The following is a 14,960-nucleotide window of genomic DNA, read 5'->3' on the forward strand; positions in this document are numbered from 1 at the left end:
CACACACACACACACACACACACACACACACACATAAGGACAGACACACACACACCATCATCAGTATTATCAGCAATGTAAGCCCTTTTACCACCCCAAAAATGTCAGTCCATTTACTTTGAGTATTATACTAAAAGTGCCAGGAATGAGTGAAAGGGAGTACGGGATGGAGGGATGAAGGAAAAGAGAGAGCAGGATGGAGGAGGGAGGAGGGGGGGTGACTGTGTGGAGTGCAGAGGCAGAGCACTGGTTGTTTATGGCGCTGCTGCAAACTCTCCGTTTAGGACCGGCAGTGAAAGTTTTCCCCCAAAGGAAATCAGCCCGGAGACAGGACCCCATTACGGCAGCTAGTCCAAATTATCCACCGCCTCTCAAACGGGGACGTTTCGCCCTTGCAGGCAAGCAGTCACACTCCTTACCCCTCCCCTCCCCGTCCTCTCCCCTTGTGCAGGGACACACAAGAGCCTTATGTCATTTCACTCCGTATGGCATGGCAATGTCACTTGCATCATCACTGTTGACACAACATACCGCATGCCTATTTGCAGTTACTAATATGAGTGCTTACGAATGCTGACGTAGTGCTCATGAATGTGCTATGCCGTGGTTATGAAGGACTTACATGGCTCTTCCGTAGGAACAACCGCCATAAAGCGTCTTAGTAAGGTGTTGGGCCACCACAAGCCACCAGAACTGCTTCGATGCACATTGTCATAGTTTCTACAGGTCTCTGGAACTGTACCGGAGGGCTGGAACTCCATTCCTCCAAAAGATGCTCCCTCATTCGGTGGTGGAGGGCGCCGTCCAACACGTCCGTCCAAAGTCTCCCTGATATGTTCAACCGGGTTGAGGTCTGGTGACTGCGAAAGGGCATAGCATATGATTCACATAACTCTCATACATTACATTACATTATTGGAATTTGGCAGACGCTCTTATCCAGAGCGACGTACAGTTGATTAGACTAAGCAGGAGACAATCCTCCCCCTGGAGCAATGCAGGGTTAAGGGCCCGGCTCAAGGGCCCAATGGCTGTGCGGATCTTATTGTGGCTACACCGGGATTAGAACCACCGACCTTGTGTGTCTCAGTCATTTACCTTAACCACTACGCTACAGGCCGCCCCTCATACTCATCCAACCATAGAGTGACCCCCCCCCCCCCCCCCCCCCCCCCCCATGCCCTGTGGGTGGGGGCACTGTCATCTTGGTTTACTTGTAGGATGAAGGTGATCACTCAGAATTACCTCATTGATTGATTCAAAGTGAACGTTCTTGGGGACAAGTGTACCGAAACCAGGTGAGGAGAATTCCCCCCCACAGCCTGACAGAGCCACTGAACCCCCTCATTGTATGGGTCAAGCATTCGGGCCTGTACCGTTCCGTTGGTGTACATCACACATGCACTCGCCCACCTGTCGATAATACGGTGATGGGTGACTCATCTCCCCCACATCTCTGCAGACCATAGCCTATGGATTTTGCACCCCCTGAACTCTCTTATAATGTGCATTCACATTGTAATGAGGGAGTTGATGCACTGCAATGCAAGCCTACCATAATATCCCTCCCTATACAGTTGTGGCACTGTCCTTGCACACGGCTTGATCACATTCCAGGTTGCTCTCCTGTTGTTCCTGACATATCACACTACTAGTTGAGCCTCACGTTCATCGAACGTGCGGTCTCAACCACAATTTCCAACCCCCTTCTCTGATGTCTTTCCCATTGATCTAAATGCAGATGCCACTTTAATCACTGCTCCCACTGAAGCCAGTTGAGTTGCGTCTTTGTGAGTGAAGCTTCCACTGTCTGCGCCCCGGTAACGAACCCTCTTTCAAAGTCACTTAGATCTCGGCATTATGATCCAAAGTCAAGAGAGAAAGAAAGGTAGAGAGACAGATAGAAAAAAGAGAGAAAGAGAAGAGACAAGAGAGAGGAGAAGCATCGACAGAGAGAAGAGACAGAGAGGGAAGGAGAGGTAGAGAGAAGGAGAGGATATGAGATGTGCGGAAAGTGGGGAGGAGACAGCTCCTTGATATTCATACGGTAACAGCTGCTCCCGCGCAGGTTCTCACCCACGGAGAGTGGCGAGCCGTGTAAATAGATTACCCAGGGGTATGGCAGCCTGCGCCATACTGCTGCAGCCTAATTGCATCTGTTGCTTTGATTAAGAGGCAAACGAGTCCCGCGGTTTGGATACAGGGGACGGAACGGGCTGGGGGGTGGGGATGGGGGTGGTGGGTTTGAGGTGTTCTTCCTCGGCACGAGGGGCCACGAGTTCCCAGAAGGTTGGGACGGGCTGAACGGAGACCGCCAAAAATACCCAGACTCCAGCGCGGAAAGACAAACACGGCAGATAAGGTATCAGATAAAAGATAGACGTCGATGCCTGGAATCACGTAACGTTGATAAGAGAAACGACGAAATATACACCGACGAGCCAGAACATCATAACCACGCTGATGATCTCGTAACGTATCGCCAAATCGTTATGGCCAGATGACTGGGTCGGAGCATCTCTCAAACGGCAAGGCTTGTGGGGGACGCTCGCGGTCGGCAGCGGCGAAGAGGGACAAACCACAAACCGGCGACGTTTGCTGTCCGAGGCTCACCGATGCACGAGGGCAACAAAGACAATCTCAGCTGGTTCGGGAAGAGCTACTGTGGCACAAGTTAGAGAAGATTTGAATGATGGTCACGGGAGGGAAGGCATCACAACACACAGTGTAATGCGTCATGTTGCTTATTTACATTACATTAATGGCATTTGGCAGATGCTCTTATCCAGAGCGACTTACAGTTGATTAGACTAAGCAGGAGACAATCCTCCCCTGGAGCAATGCAGGGTTAAGGGCCTTGCTCAAGGGCCCAACGGCTGTATGGATCTTATTGTGGCTACACCGGGATTAGAGCCACCGACCTTGTGTGTCCCAGTCATTTACCTTAACCACTACGCTACAGGGTCATGTACCTTAACCACTACGCTACAGGGTCATGTACCTTAACCACTACGCTGCAGGGTCATGTACCTTAACCACTACGCTACAGGGTCATGTACCTTAACCATTACACTACAGGGTCATGTACCTAAACCACTACGCTACAGGGTCATGTACCTTAACCACTACGCTACAGGGTCATGTACCTTAACCACTACGCTACAGGGTCATGTACCTTAACCACTACGCTGCAGGGTCATGTACCTTAACCACTACACTACAGGGTCATGTACCTTAACCACTACGCTGCAGGGTCATGTACCTTAACCACTACGCTGCAGGGTCATGTACCTTAACCACTACGCTACTGGGTCATGTACCTTAACCACTATGCTACAGGGTCATGTACCTTAACCACTACGCTACAGGGTCATGTACCTTAACCACTACGCTACAGGGTCATGTACCTTAACCACTACGCTACAGGGTCATGTACCTTAACCACTAAGCTACAGGGTCATGTACCTTAACCACTACACTACAGGGTCATGTACCTTAACCACTACGCTACAGGGTCATGTACCTTAACCACTACGCTACAGGGTCATGTACCTTAACCACTACGCTACAGGGTCATGTACCTTAACCACTACGCTGCAGGGTCATGTACCTTAACCACTACGCTACAGGGTCATGTACCTTAACCACTACGCTACAGGGTCATGTACCTTAACCACTACACTACAGGGTCATGTACCTTAACCACTACGCTACAGGGTCATGTACCTTAACCACTACGCTACAGGGTCATGTACCTTAACCACTACGCTACAGGGTCATGTACCTTAACCACTACGCTACAGGGTCATGTACCTTAACCACTACGCTACAGGGTCATGTACCTTAACCACTACGCTACAGGGTCATGTACCTTAACCACTACGCTACAGGGTCATGTACCTTAACCACTACGCTACAGGGTCATGTACCTTAACCACTAAGCTACAGGGTCATGTACCTTAACCACTACGCTACAGGGCCATGTACCTTAACCTCTACGCTACAGGGTCATGTACCTTAACCACTACGCTACAGGGTCATGTACCTTAACCACTACGCTACAGGGTCATGTACCTTAACCACTACGCTACAGGGTCATGTACCTTAACCACTACGCTACAGGGTCATGTACCTTAACCACTACGCTACAGGGTCATGTACCTTAACCACTACGCTACAGGGTCATGTACCTTAACCACTACGCTACAGGGTCATGTACCTTAACCACTACGCTACAGGGTCATGTACCTTAACCACTACGCTACAGGGTCATGTACCTTAACCACTACGCTACAGGGTCATGTACCTTAACCACTACGCTACAGGGTCATGTACCTTAACCACTACACTACAGGGTCATGTACCTTAACCACTACGCTACAGGGTCATGTACCTTAACCACTACGCTACAGGGTCATGTACCTTAACCACTACGCTACTGGGTCATGTACCTTAACCACTACGCTACAGGGTCATGTACCTTAACCACTACGCTACAGGGTCATGTACCTTAACCACTACGCTACAGGGTCATGTACCTTAACCACTACGCTACAGGGTCATGTACCTTAACCACTACGCTGCAGGCTGCCCTTATGGGGCTGCGTAGCCGCAGAGCGCCCACGCTAACCTCCTGTCCCACGCTAACCCCCTGTCCACCGTCGAAAGCGTCAACAACGGGCACTCGAGCGTCGGAACTGGACATGGGAGCAATAGAAGACAAGGTCTCCTGGTCCAAGGTGTCCTATTTTCTTTCGGGTACGTGTTGACCATTTACCTGGGGTAAGGAATGGCACCAGGATGCATTGTGGGAAGAAGACAAGTGAGGGAGTGAGATGCTCTAGACAACATTCTGCTGGGAAAGGCCGGGTCCAGGCATTAATGTGGACAACAGACACATGCCACCTAACTAAACATCGTTGTGGACCAGGACACCCCCCTTCATGACACCACTCCATGAGTGGTCTCTTTCAGCAACATAGATCAATTACAGATCGTTTGGGAATGGTTTGGGCGGCCTGTAGTGTAGTGGTTAAGGTATATGAGTGGGACCCGCAAGGTCGGTGGTTCTAATCCCAGTGTAGCCACAATAACATGGAACATGACAAAGAGTGTTGACCTGGCCTCCAATTCCCCCAGATCTCAATCCGATCAAGCATCTGTGGAACGTGCTGGAACAACAAGTCCAATCCACAGCGATCTCGTCATTTACAAGACTTCAGGGATCTGCTGCTAATATCTTGATGCCAGATACCATGGGGCAGGTTAGAGCTGTTTTGGCGGCACGTGGAGGACCAACAGTATTTTAGGCATAATTGGTCATAATGTTTTGGAACATGAGTGTAAAGATTTGATACATTACTTTTAGCATGAACAAGAACAAAAAAAGTATCCTCAGAAAGCAGCATTTTGTTCCCTATGTATGTGTAGATACATCTCATCCAATGCGTTATTTCATTATGAATTTCTCCCTCATAATTCTCAGTCCAATGTCCACATTAAATGCAGCTGTTGATTGCGAAGAGTAAATTGCAAAGTAAAGGGGGTCTCCGACAGAGGAGAAGCAATCGTCGTTCCGTACCTTAATCCCAAGAGGAGGAGGAGGAGAGGCAGGGACTTGCCCACTATATCTCTCTCGATGAGAGGAGCAGAATCTCGTCAAGGCCAGTGAGTCACGACTCTCTGTCAGTTTTTGGAGAGGCCCTTTCTCCCGTGATTTATGTGACAGTAACGGATGGGGAGAGACGCACTGAGAAGTCCTGGCTCGGTAACGGAGACCTCAGACGGCGGGATGTGCCAACAAGCTTATCCTCCCCGAACCTTCTGCAAAGTCCCCCCTGATCCAAGCAGCCAGTCAGGTCTCAATGCTGAATTTGACTTTTGGATAAGCAGCCTGAAGTGAGTCAATTTTTGGGCGTGTGAGGAGAGGAGAGGAGAGGAGAGGAGAGGAGAGGAGAGGGGGGTGTGAGCTTGTACCTCATCCCTGCCACGTCTACACCTCGCTGTGCAATTTTACACCTGATAAAGTCCCAAAGCTCTCTTAACAAGCTTGTGCTCTGGGCTCATCTCCACACTAGGCATGACTTCTCACTCTCTCTCCCCCTCTCTCTCTCCCTCCCTTACTCTCTCTCCCTCTCTCCCCCTCTCCCCCCTCCCTTACTCTCTCTCTCCTCTTACAGCAACTTTCCCATAGTCACTTCCCCTCACTCCCTCCTTCCCTCATTCTCTCCCTCCCTTGCTCCCTCCCTTGTTCTCTCACTCCCTCCCTCCCTCCCTCCCTCCCTTGTTCCCTCGTTCTCTCGCTCCCTCGTTCTCTCACTCTCTCCCTCCCTCGTTCTCTCGCTCTTTCGTTCTCTCACTCCCTCCCTCCCTCCCTCTCTCGTTCTCTCGCTCTCTTGCTCCCTCCCTCCCTCGCTCCCACGCCGCGTCCCGCAAGGTCACGGGCGGGATGGTTTATCAGAGTTAGGGAGGAGGCGGAGGGCGCCGCGGCCTGCCAGAGCGGCACAGGGGAGAGGTCCGTCAGGGCGCTATATCGCCCCGCACCTGCCCAGCTGGTGTGGAAACGCAGCGCAGAGAGTGAGGCGCAGGCTGTCAGTCCTGCTGACAGGAGTGAAGGGCGTTTATACCTTCTATTTTTTTTGCTGTTTAAAAAAAAATAAAATAAAAAAAAATTCTGTCTCAATTCAGAATGCCCAGTGGTATTTACACGCCGTGCCCATACTTTGACCTCTGAAATAAATTTGCGTGAGCTCATTCGCAAACTGGAACAGTGCCATAATAGGATGAGGCAGACAATTTACAGCAATTTAAAAAAACCTTCTTTTTTTTTTCTTTTTTCCCCCCTACCCAAATGTGGACTTCCACTTAACTATGGCCCCATTTCATTGCTATGACGTCGGTTGCAAATTCGAGAGAGATCACCACAATCATGCGCTCACGTGAGAGCGTGCCTGCAGACCTCCGCTCCTTTCCCCCAGCTGAGCTTCGCAGTCACTCCGGAGACCCCCACTGTAGCCACTTTGGTATCGGCTGCCCCACTGATTCCTTTGCAACAACCAGTTAAATCTGAACAAAGTGGGACTACAGTGGGAGAAAAGGCAAGAGGCAACGCAGCCTCTCCTGCATCCATAGAGATGGCGAGTATTTGCCGGCGGGTATTAGAGCCAATTTAGCGACCTCTCTGCTTCAGCCCATAGGCCCAAAGCGGCGGGGGGGGTCGGGGTGTCCTGTGGGGGAGAAGGGTGGGCCGAGGGCAGGGGGGTCGTAAATCACGGGGGGGGGGCGTTTCGAGAGGCGGTGCGGGCGACAGACACGGCAGATCATCGCCGTAAATACTGACCGTAAAACGCTGGCCTCACGACGGCCCCAAAGCAGCTCTCAGCAAATCAGCCCAGCACTAAAGTCACAAGGGCGCAGGCTGTGTACATATTAATTTACACCCCCCCGCCCCCCCCACGAGGAGCGGAGAGGCAGGCGCTGACACTGTGATGGACTGCGAGGGCTGGAGGAGCCAGCGACTGTGTCTTTCCAATTATCCCCACCGCGGAGCGCGCGGGAGCCTCGCACAAACCCGTGTACAGACAACAAACGGACAGACAGTCACAAACAGAGCACACAGCGTCCTCCTACAAACCTGTGTACAGACAACAAACGGACAGACACTCACAAACAGAGCACACAGCGTCCTCCTACAAACCCGTGTACAGACAACAAACGGACAGACAGTCACAAACAGAGCACACAACGTCCTACAAACCCGTGTACAGACAACAAACGGACAGACAGTCACAAACAGAGCACACAGCGTCCTACAAACCCGTGTACAGACAACAAACGGACACACAGTCAGAAACAGAGCACACAGCGTCCTCCTACAAACCTGTGTACAAACAACAAATGGATAGACAGTCACAAACAGAGTACACAAAACCCAGACAACAAAAGCCTCATACAAACCTGTGTACAGACGACAAACGAACAGAGAGCCTTGTACAAACCTGTGTACAGACGACAAACGGACAGTCACAAACAGAGCACAGTGGGGTAACTACAGTAATGTCAGTGTTATGCCCATGTACAGACAGGTATGCAATCGATGGCAAAACGGACGTGTGAGGCAGAGACGGAAAGCTCAGCTTCCTCCCTTCCAGTATTTGATAAGTGCACACGGCAACCTCTGGCTGAACCGTCCACCGATATCTCAGCCTTCCCTTTTCGTACCTGTGTCCGGAGCGGAGGAACAAACTGGATGTTGTTGGGTTTTTTTGTTTTCAAATTTTTCCCTTTTTCTCCCAATTTGGCAGCTAATTATACCCTATCTCATCCAGTTAGTGCTAGCTGGAGATACACCGCCATACGACCCCGTCCCTCAGCAGCCCAAAGGAGAGCGACACGCCTTCTTCATGCCGTCTCGTCTCAATTAGACCTTTACTCCGAGGCGCTGTATGCAGCGATCCCGCTAACCCTGCCAAGTCCCTCCCCTGGAGCCAATTATACCGCTCCACGAGAGCCAGCCAAACTCAGCTTCTTGGCAGGGCCAGGAACCGAACCCTTGGGCCTCGGTGTGCAACTGCAGAAGTTCCTTCTTTTTATTTTTATATATATATATATATATATATATATATTTTTTTTTAGAATCAACATGAAACCGGCATGCACTTTTCTTGTCCATCTCGTCTATATACCAGCACAGGAAACGTTAAAGTAACAAGACGAGTACGGCCCTTCCCCGTTCCTGCTTGCACAGTACCAAATAATAAAACCACCAGATCAGCTTAGCAACGTTTACCGCTTTGTTCCGTAGCTTTTGCAGTTTTACCGTCAACAATGCAGGCCAGAGCACATTGCATTAAGTCATGCAGATATGGGTGGGAGCTTCAGTTAATGTTCACATCAACCATCACAATGGGGACAAAATGTGATCTCAGTGACTTTGACTGTGGAATGATTGTTGGTGCCAGACAGGTTGGTTTGAGTTGCTCAGAAACTGCTGATCGTCCGGGATTTTCACACGCAACAAGTCTCTCGTGTTTTCAGAGAACGATGTGAAAAACAAAAAAACAAAAATCCAAAGAGTAGAAGCAGTTCTTAATGAGAGAGGTTAGAGGAGAAGAGCCAGACTGGTCAAAGCTGACAGGAAGGTGACAGTAACGCAACTAACCACACGTTACAACAGTGGTATGCAGAAGAGCATCTCTGAACACACAACCACCTCAAACGTTTATGTGGATAGGCTCCAGCAGTAGAAGTCTAAAAAATAAGTTGAATAAATACCAAATAAAGTTCTTACCGAATGTACATAGTATATAGAGTATATTAGTCATGAACCTCGGTCATATTTCCTGGGCCAAACAGAGGTTCAGTTTTTGATTGCTTTTCAAAGCTGAAGAACATCTTGTCTCTTTTTTTTTTTTTTTTTTTTTTTTTTTTTTACAATGTTTTTTTTGTGTTTACGACTTTCACGAACTTCAGGAAACAGAACAGGGGGGGCTCAGACGACAGTCGTGGCCAAAGTGGTGTCCGCAATCCGTCAAGCGCCCGACAGCGGCCAACATCAATATCCCGTGAGCTGGACCGTAAATCCACTTTCTCCTCCATTAACCTCCCACATCATACACCCAACATTATATGAGGTCAGCTTCCACATGAAAAGCAATTATGCCCATATGTCCCAATGTTACAACCCTCCCCAACTACATGCAGAGAGAGGGAGAGAGAGGGAGAGAGAGAGAGAGAACGAGAAAGAGAGAGAGCAAGAGACGGGGGGAGAGAGAGAGTAAGAGACAGAGGGGGAGAGAAAAAGAGACAGAGGGGGAGAGAGAAAGAGACAGAGGGGGAGAGAGAGAGAGACAGAGGGAGAGAAAGAGAGCGCAAGAGACAGAGGGGGAGAGCGAGGGAAAAACAGAAAGAGAGACAGACAGACACCCAAAGAGGAGAGAGAGAGAGCGATCATGGGGAAGTGAAAGATGGCTTTGTGTCCTCTGTTAATCCATCTTGAGGTCCGGCCTCCTAAAACAGTCCTTCAGGAGAATGAGTGGGTCTGAGACTCGGTTATCTCTTCTGAGCATGGAGAGAAAATGAAGCTGTTCGAAAAATGGCTGCAGTGACCGTCTCACTCCCGTTCCCCACCGCAAGAGGAGGGGTGACCTTGGACAGCTCTCCCTCTCTCTCTCTCTCTCTCTCTCTCTCTCTCTCTCTCTCTCTCCCTCTCTCGACACACACATCTGCACAGTCACATGACACAGAGATGCGCAGTCACAGGACACACACCTGCAGTCCCATGACACACACCTGCAGTCACAGAACACACACCTGCAGTCACAGAACACACACCTGCAGTCACAGAACACACACCTGCAGTCACAGGACACACACCTGCAGTCACAGGACACACACCTGCAGTCACAGAACACACACCTGCAGTCACAGAACACACACCTGCGCAGTCCAGCGACACACACCTGCGCAGTCCAGCGACACACACCTGCAGTCACAGAACACACACCTGCAGTCACAGGACACACACCTGCAGTCACAGAACACACACCTGCAGTCACAGAACACACACCTGCAGTCACAGGACACACACCTGCAGTCACAGAACACACACCTGCAGTCACAGAACACACACCTGCAGTCACAGAACACACACCTGCAGTCACAGGACACACACCTGCAGTCACAGAACACACACCTGCAGTCACAGAACACACACCTGCAGTCACAGGACACACACCTGCAGTCACAGAACACACACCTGCAGTCACAGAACACACACCTGCGCAGTCACACCTGCGCAGTCACACCTGCGCAGTCACAGAACACACACCTGCAGTCACAGGACACACACCTGCAGTCACAGGACACACACCTGCAGTCACAGGACACACACCTGCAGTCACAGAACACACACCTGCAGTCACAGGACACACACCTGCAGTCACAGAACACACACCTGCAGTCACAGAACACACACCTGCGCAGTCACACGGCGCAGAGCGAGCGGCTCCCAAACGCAGTTTCATCATCACTCTGGAGACACAGGCCGCGATTCAATCAATATTTGTACTTCACGTTTATTCTCAATTAAATGGAAAAGTAAATTTTACCCGGCAACATCCTCACTGGGCTTGTGAGGAAACGCAAACAATCGCACAATTACACTAACAACTGCACAATTACACGACTGCACAATTACACTAACAACTGCACAATCACACAACTGCACAATTACACTCACAATGGCACAATCACACAACTGCACAATTACACCAATTACACTTGCAACTTCACAATTACACTCACAATTGCACATTCACACCTGCAAAATTACACCAACTACCCTCACAATCACACCGATTACACTTACAACTGCACAATCACACTCACAGCTGCAAACACAAGGAGCCACACTTGGACCTGTAAAACGAGCATATGCCTAGATCTGTTCAATATATCATAAAAATAACTTCTCCCATTCTCGTAAGCTAAATAAGTCACGCATAACGACATATGCAATTTCTTTTATCAGACTACGTTGGCCCCGTAACACTTCAGTGAGCAGACATAATGGCGAATATTTGATGTCAAGTCGTTGCGAGCCAGGAGCCAATGCGTTTTGGGACCTCCAGCACAATCGCTAGCCGGCAAAGATCGCATAAAACAACACATCGGCTCCTCTCTCGCAGTGAATGACGTCAAGTAATCGGCAATATGTCTGCTCGCTGAAGTGTTACGCGACCGACGTAGTCCAATAAATGAAATATGTCCTTATGCGTGACTTATTTCGCTTGCAAGAACGGGAAAAGTTATTTCGAACAGAGCTAGGCATATGCTTGTTTTGGGTACAGGTACCTTTTAAGGATAACTGTCTGACTATGCCTGAATCCAGGCCATAAACGTACAATGCCCTCCTCCGCCAATAACTGCAACCATTACACACTATACTAATAAAATAAAACACTAAACATGGTAAATATTTTTTATTTTATCCAAAAAGGGTCCAAAATGATTAAAATATATATTTTATTTTTTATATATATAAAAAATTATATATATATATTATATATATATATATATATATTTTTTAATGCTCATTTTAATCATTTTGGACCCTTTTTGGATTAAATGATTAATGATCATATTAATGCTTACAAAAAACCCACATATTTTTTAAATAATGCACCATTCTTAGGTTTATTACCATGAAAGAGAATTTCCCTTTGGATCTGTGGATCCTACTTTCATCCAACCCTGCCCACTTCTTTATTTTGGGCTCATTTTACAGGGAGGACACGTTCGTTCCACGGCCTGTATAAAATCTTACGGAGAGGAAATCTCATTTCATTTGGCTGAATGTGGCGCACATCAAACTCAGCCTCCGCGCTCCCCCCTTAGGGAGAAAGAAGAGAGAGGAGAGCAAATCTTACTGCCTCGCCTGGGTAAACAGGAGGGAGAGGAGGGCAATTCTGACTGCCACAGGGTCTAAACAGGACGGGGAGGAGGGCAGTTGAGGAGAGGGGCAGATGGCTTCAGGTGGAGTGTAAATTTCCATTTGCCGTGGCAATGGGGGAGACTACATTCTAATGACGGAGTTCCACCGCTGGACTTTGAAAAGACGCCCTGAACAGATTGGGCAGAAAGGTGCGGGGGGGGGGGGGGGATCTCTCCGCCACACAAATTACGCATTTCAAAGCGCTACAGTATCAAGAGCGCCGGGTTTCCTGCGGCTTTGAGGATCTGAGGAGCGCGCCACGGCGCACGTCCTCCAGAGAGCGGATTTCTCCGAGAACGCGGAGATATCGCACGCAGGGATAATATACGACTTGTGCGACATGACATACTTGTTTCACGAGAAATAGGCATAAATCAAAACTCATTTTAAATATATACACAAAACAGCTGAAAGCAGGGTGAAATAACACATTAATATTGTGAAACGAAACATAAAGATCCTTAAAAGTTTCGCTTAAATCTCAAAATCACGGCATCTAACAAAGACCGTTGTCTTCAGGTGAGTCGACAAACAGATTGCAAAAATTCCTCTCCTCAATTTGGATTTAGTGAACATAATGAATTGCTTCTCACGGCACACACGCAAACAGAGTGCACGTGGACAGCATATCGGAGATCCTCCCACACCCAAATACACATATCTGCCCATTTCAAACTGTTAGCACCAGTTGGACAGGGGAGGTAGCTGCGTGTGCTTTTATAGATAAGGAATATGTAAGGCCCGGAACTCAATTTTTGTGATGAATGAAAACACAACTCGCCTTTATAAACACCTGAAAGTGCCCGCAATAAATCACGCAGAGCTTTGACATATTTTAAGATATTTTATAAATAAAGATAACGGTCACAGCTGTCAGATGATACAGACTCGATAAAGGCTGATGTGGAACAGTCTCTCTGGCTTTCCTGTGACAGCATACCGCGGAGAGAGAGAGGCACTTCGCGGTTTCCGCAACAGATAACGAGCCGCACAAAAACCGCGGCGCTTCTCGAGCTAATTGGAGCCTTTTCGTTGGAAGTGCGGAGCACACGGTGGCAGAGAACGGTTTTTCGCCCCGACGAGTCTTCGTTTCCTCCCGTGCCCGTCCTCCGCGTTTCTTTGATAAGGCGCCGAAAGCTTTTTCGCGAAGCGGAACTCGGAAACGCTACTTTCATACACAAGAACCATAGGCTTACTCGCAAATTAATTTCACTAATCCTCCCCGAACAATCAGGTTCGGCCAAAGTCGCAGTGCTCATTTCCGACAGCAGTTCCACAGGATATCAAAATACAGCCTACAAAACGAAATGTTCCCATTAAAAATAGAAGGAAGTAGAGGAATACAATCTCTTTTTTTTTCTTTTTCTTTTTTTTTTTAAACCGTCTTTCAGAACAGGGATCAACAAGGTTAAGAACTCCTTGTTCACATGCAGGGTCAAAAAAAAAAACAGGCAACAGGCACGCAGTAAGCCCACATCAGCTACAGAACAGAACTAAGCAGCTAGACTCCCGCAGTAGGACAGAATTAGGACAGGGCCAGAACAGATCTATGTGCTGTAGTTCAGCGGTGTGTAACTCAGGGGGTTACAGGGGGACAGCCAGAAGGTGATAAAAATGTGCACTCCTCTACACTAACGTTTTATGTCATTCTACACATTAAATCCTGTCTCACGGCAGAAGATGAGCCATTGCAGGCACCTGTAAGGCACCTGTTCCAGGGACATTTTCAGGAAGAAAGCCCCGATGTCTCGAACCATTATGTCGAGAAACGCTGGGGGTTTTCCAAGACCAGGCTTGATAAGGTGCGAGATAGTAATTCGCTTTTTGGCAGATTAAGCAGTAGGTATACATAAGTGGTAGGAAAAGGTGAGCATTGTTAACATTCTTGGCATCGTTACATTATTATCCAGAAACAGCATCAATAAATAACTCAAAAGGCATGTCACATGGTCTCTGATGCGGCTCTGTGATGTGTCACATGGTCTCTGAGACGTGTGTCACATGGTCTCTGAGACGTGTGTCACATGGTCTCTGAGATGTGTGTCACATGGTCTCTGATGCGGCTCTGTGATGTGTCACATGGTCTCTGATGTGGCTCTGTGATGTGTCACATGGTCTCTGAGACGTGTGTCACATGGTCTCTGAGACGTGTGTCACATGGTCTCTGAGATGTGTGTCACATGGTCTCTGATGCGGCTCTGTGATGTCACATGGTCTCTGATGCGGCTCTGTGATGTGTCACATGGTCTCTGATGTGGCTCTGTGATGTGTCACATGGTCTCTGAGACGTGTGTCACATGGTCTCTGAGACGTGTGTCACATGGTGTCTGAGACGTGTGTCACATGGTCTCTGAGATGTGTGTCACATGGTCTCTGATGCGGCTCTGTGATGTCACATGGTCTCTGATGCGGCTCTGTGATGTGTCACATGGTCTCTGATGTGGCTCTGTGATGTGTCACATGGTCT

The sequence above is a fragment of the Conger conger genome, chromosome 16 (assembly GCF_963514075.1).
Source record: "Conger conger chromosome 16, fConCon1.1, whole genome shotgun sequence".
Taxonomy (NCBI): domain Eukaryota; kingdom Metazoa; phylum Chordata; class Actinopteri; order Anguilliformes; family Congridae; genus Conger; species Conger conger.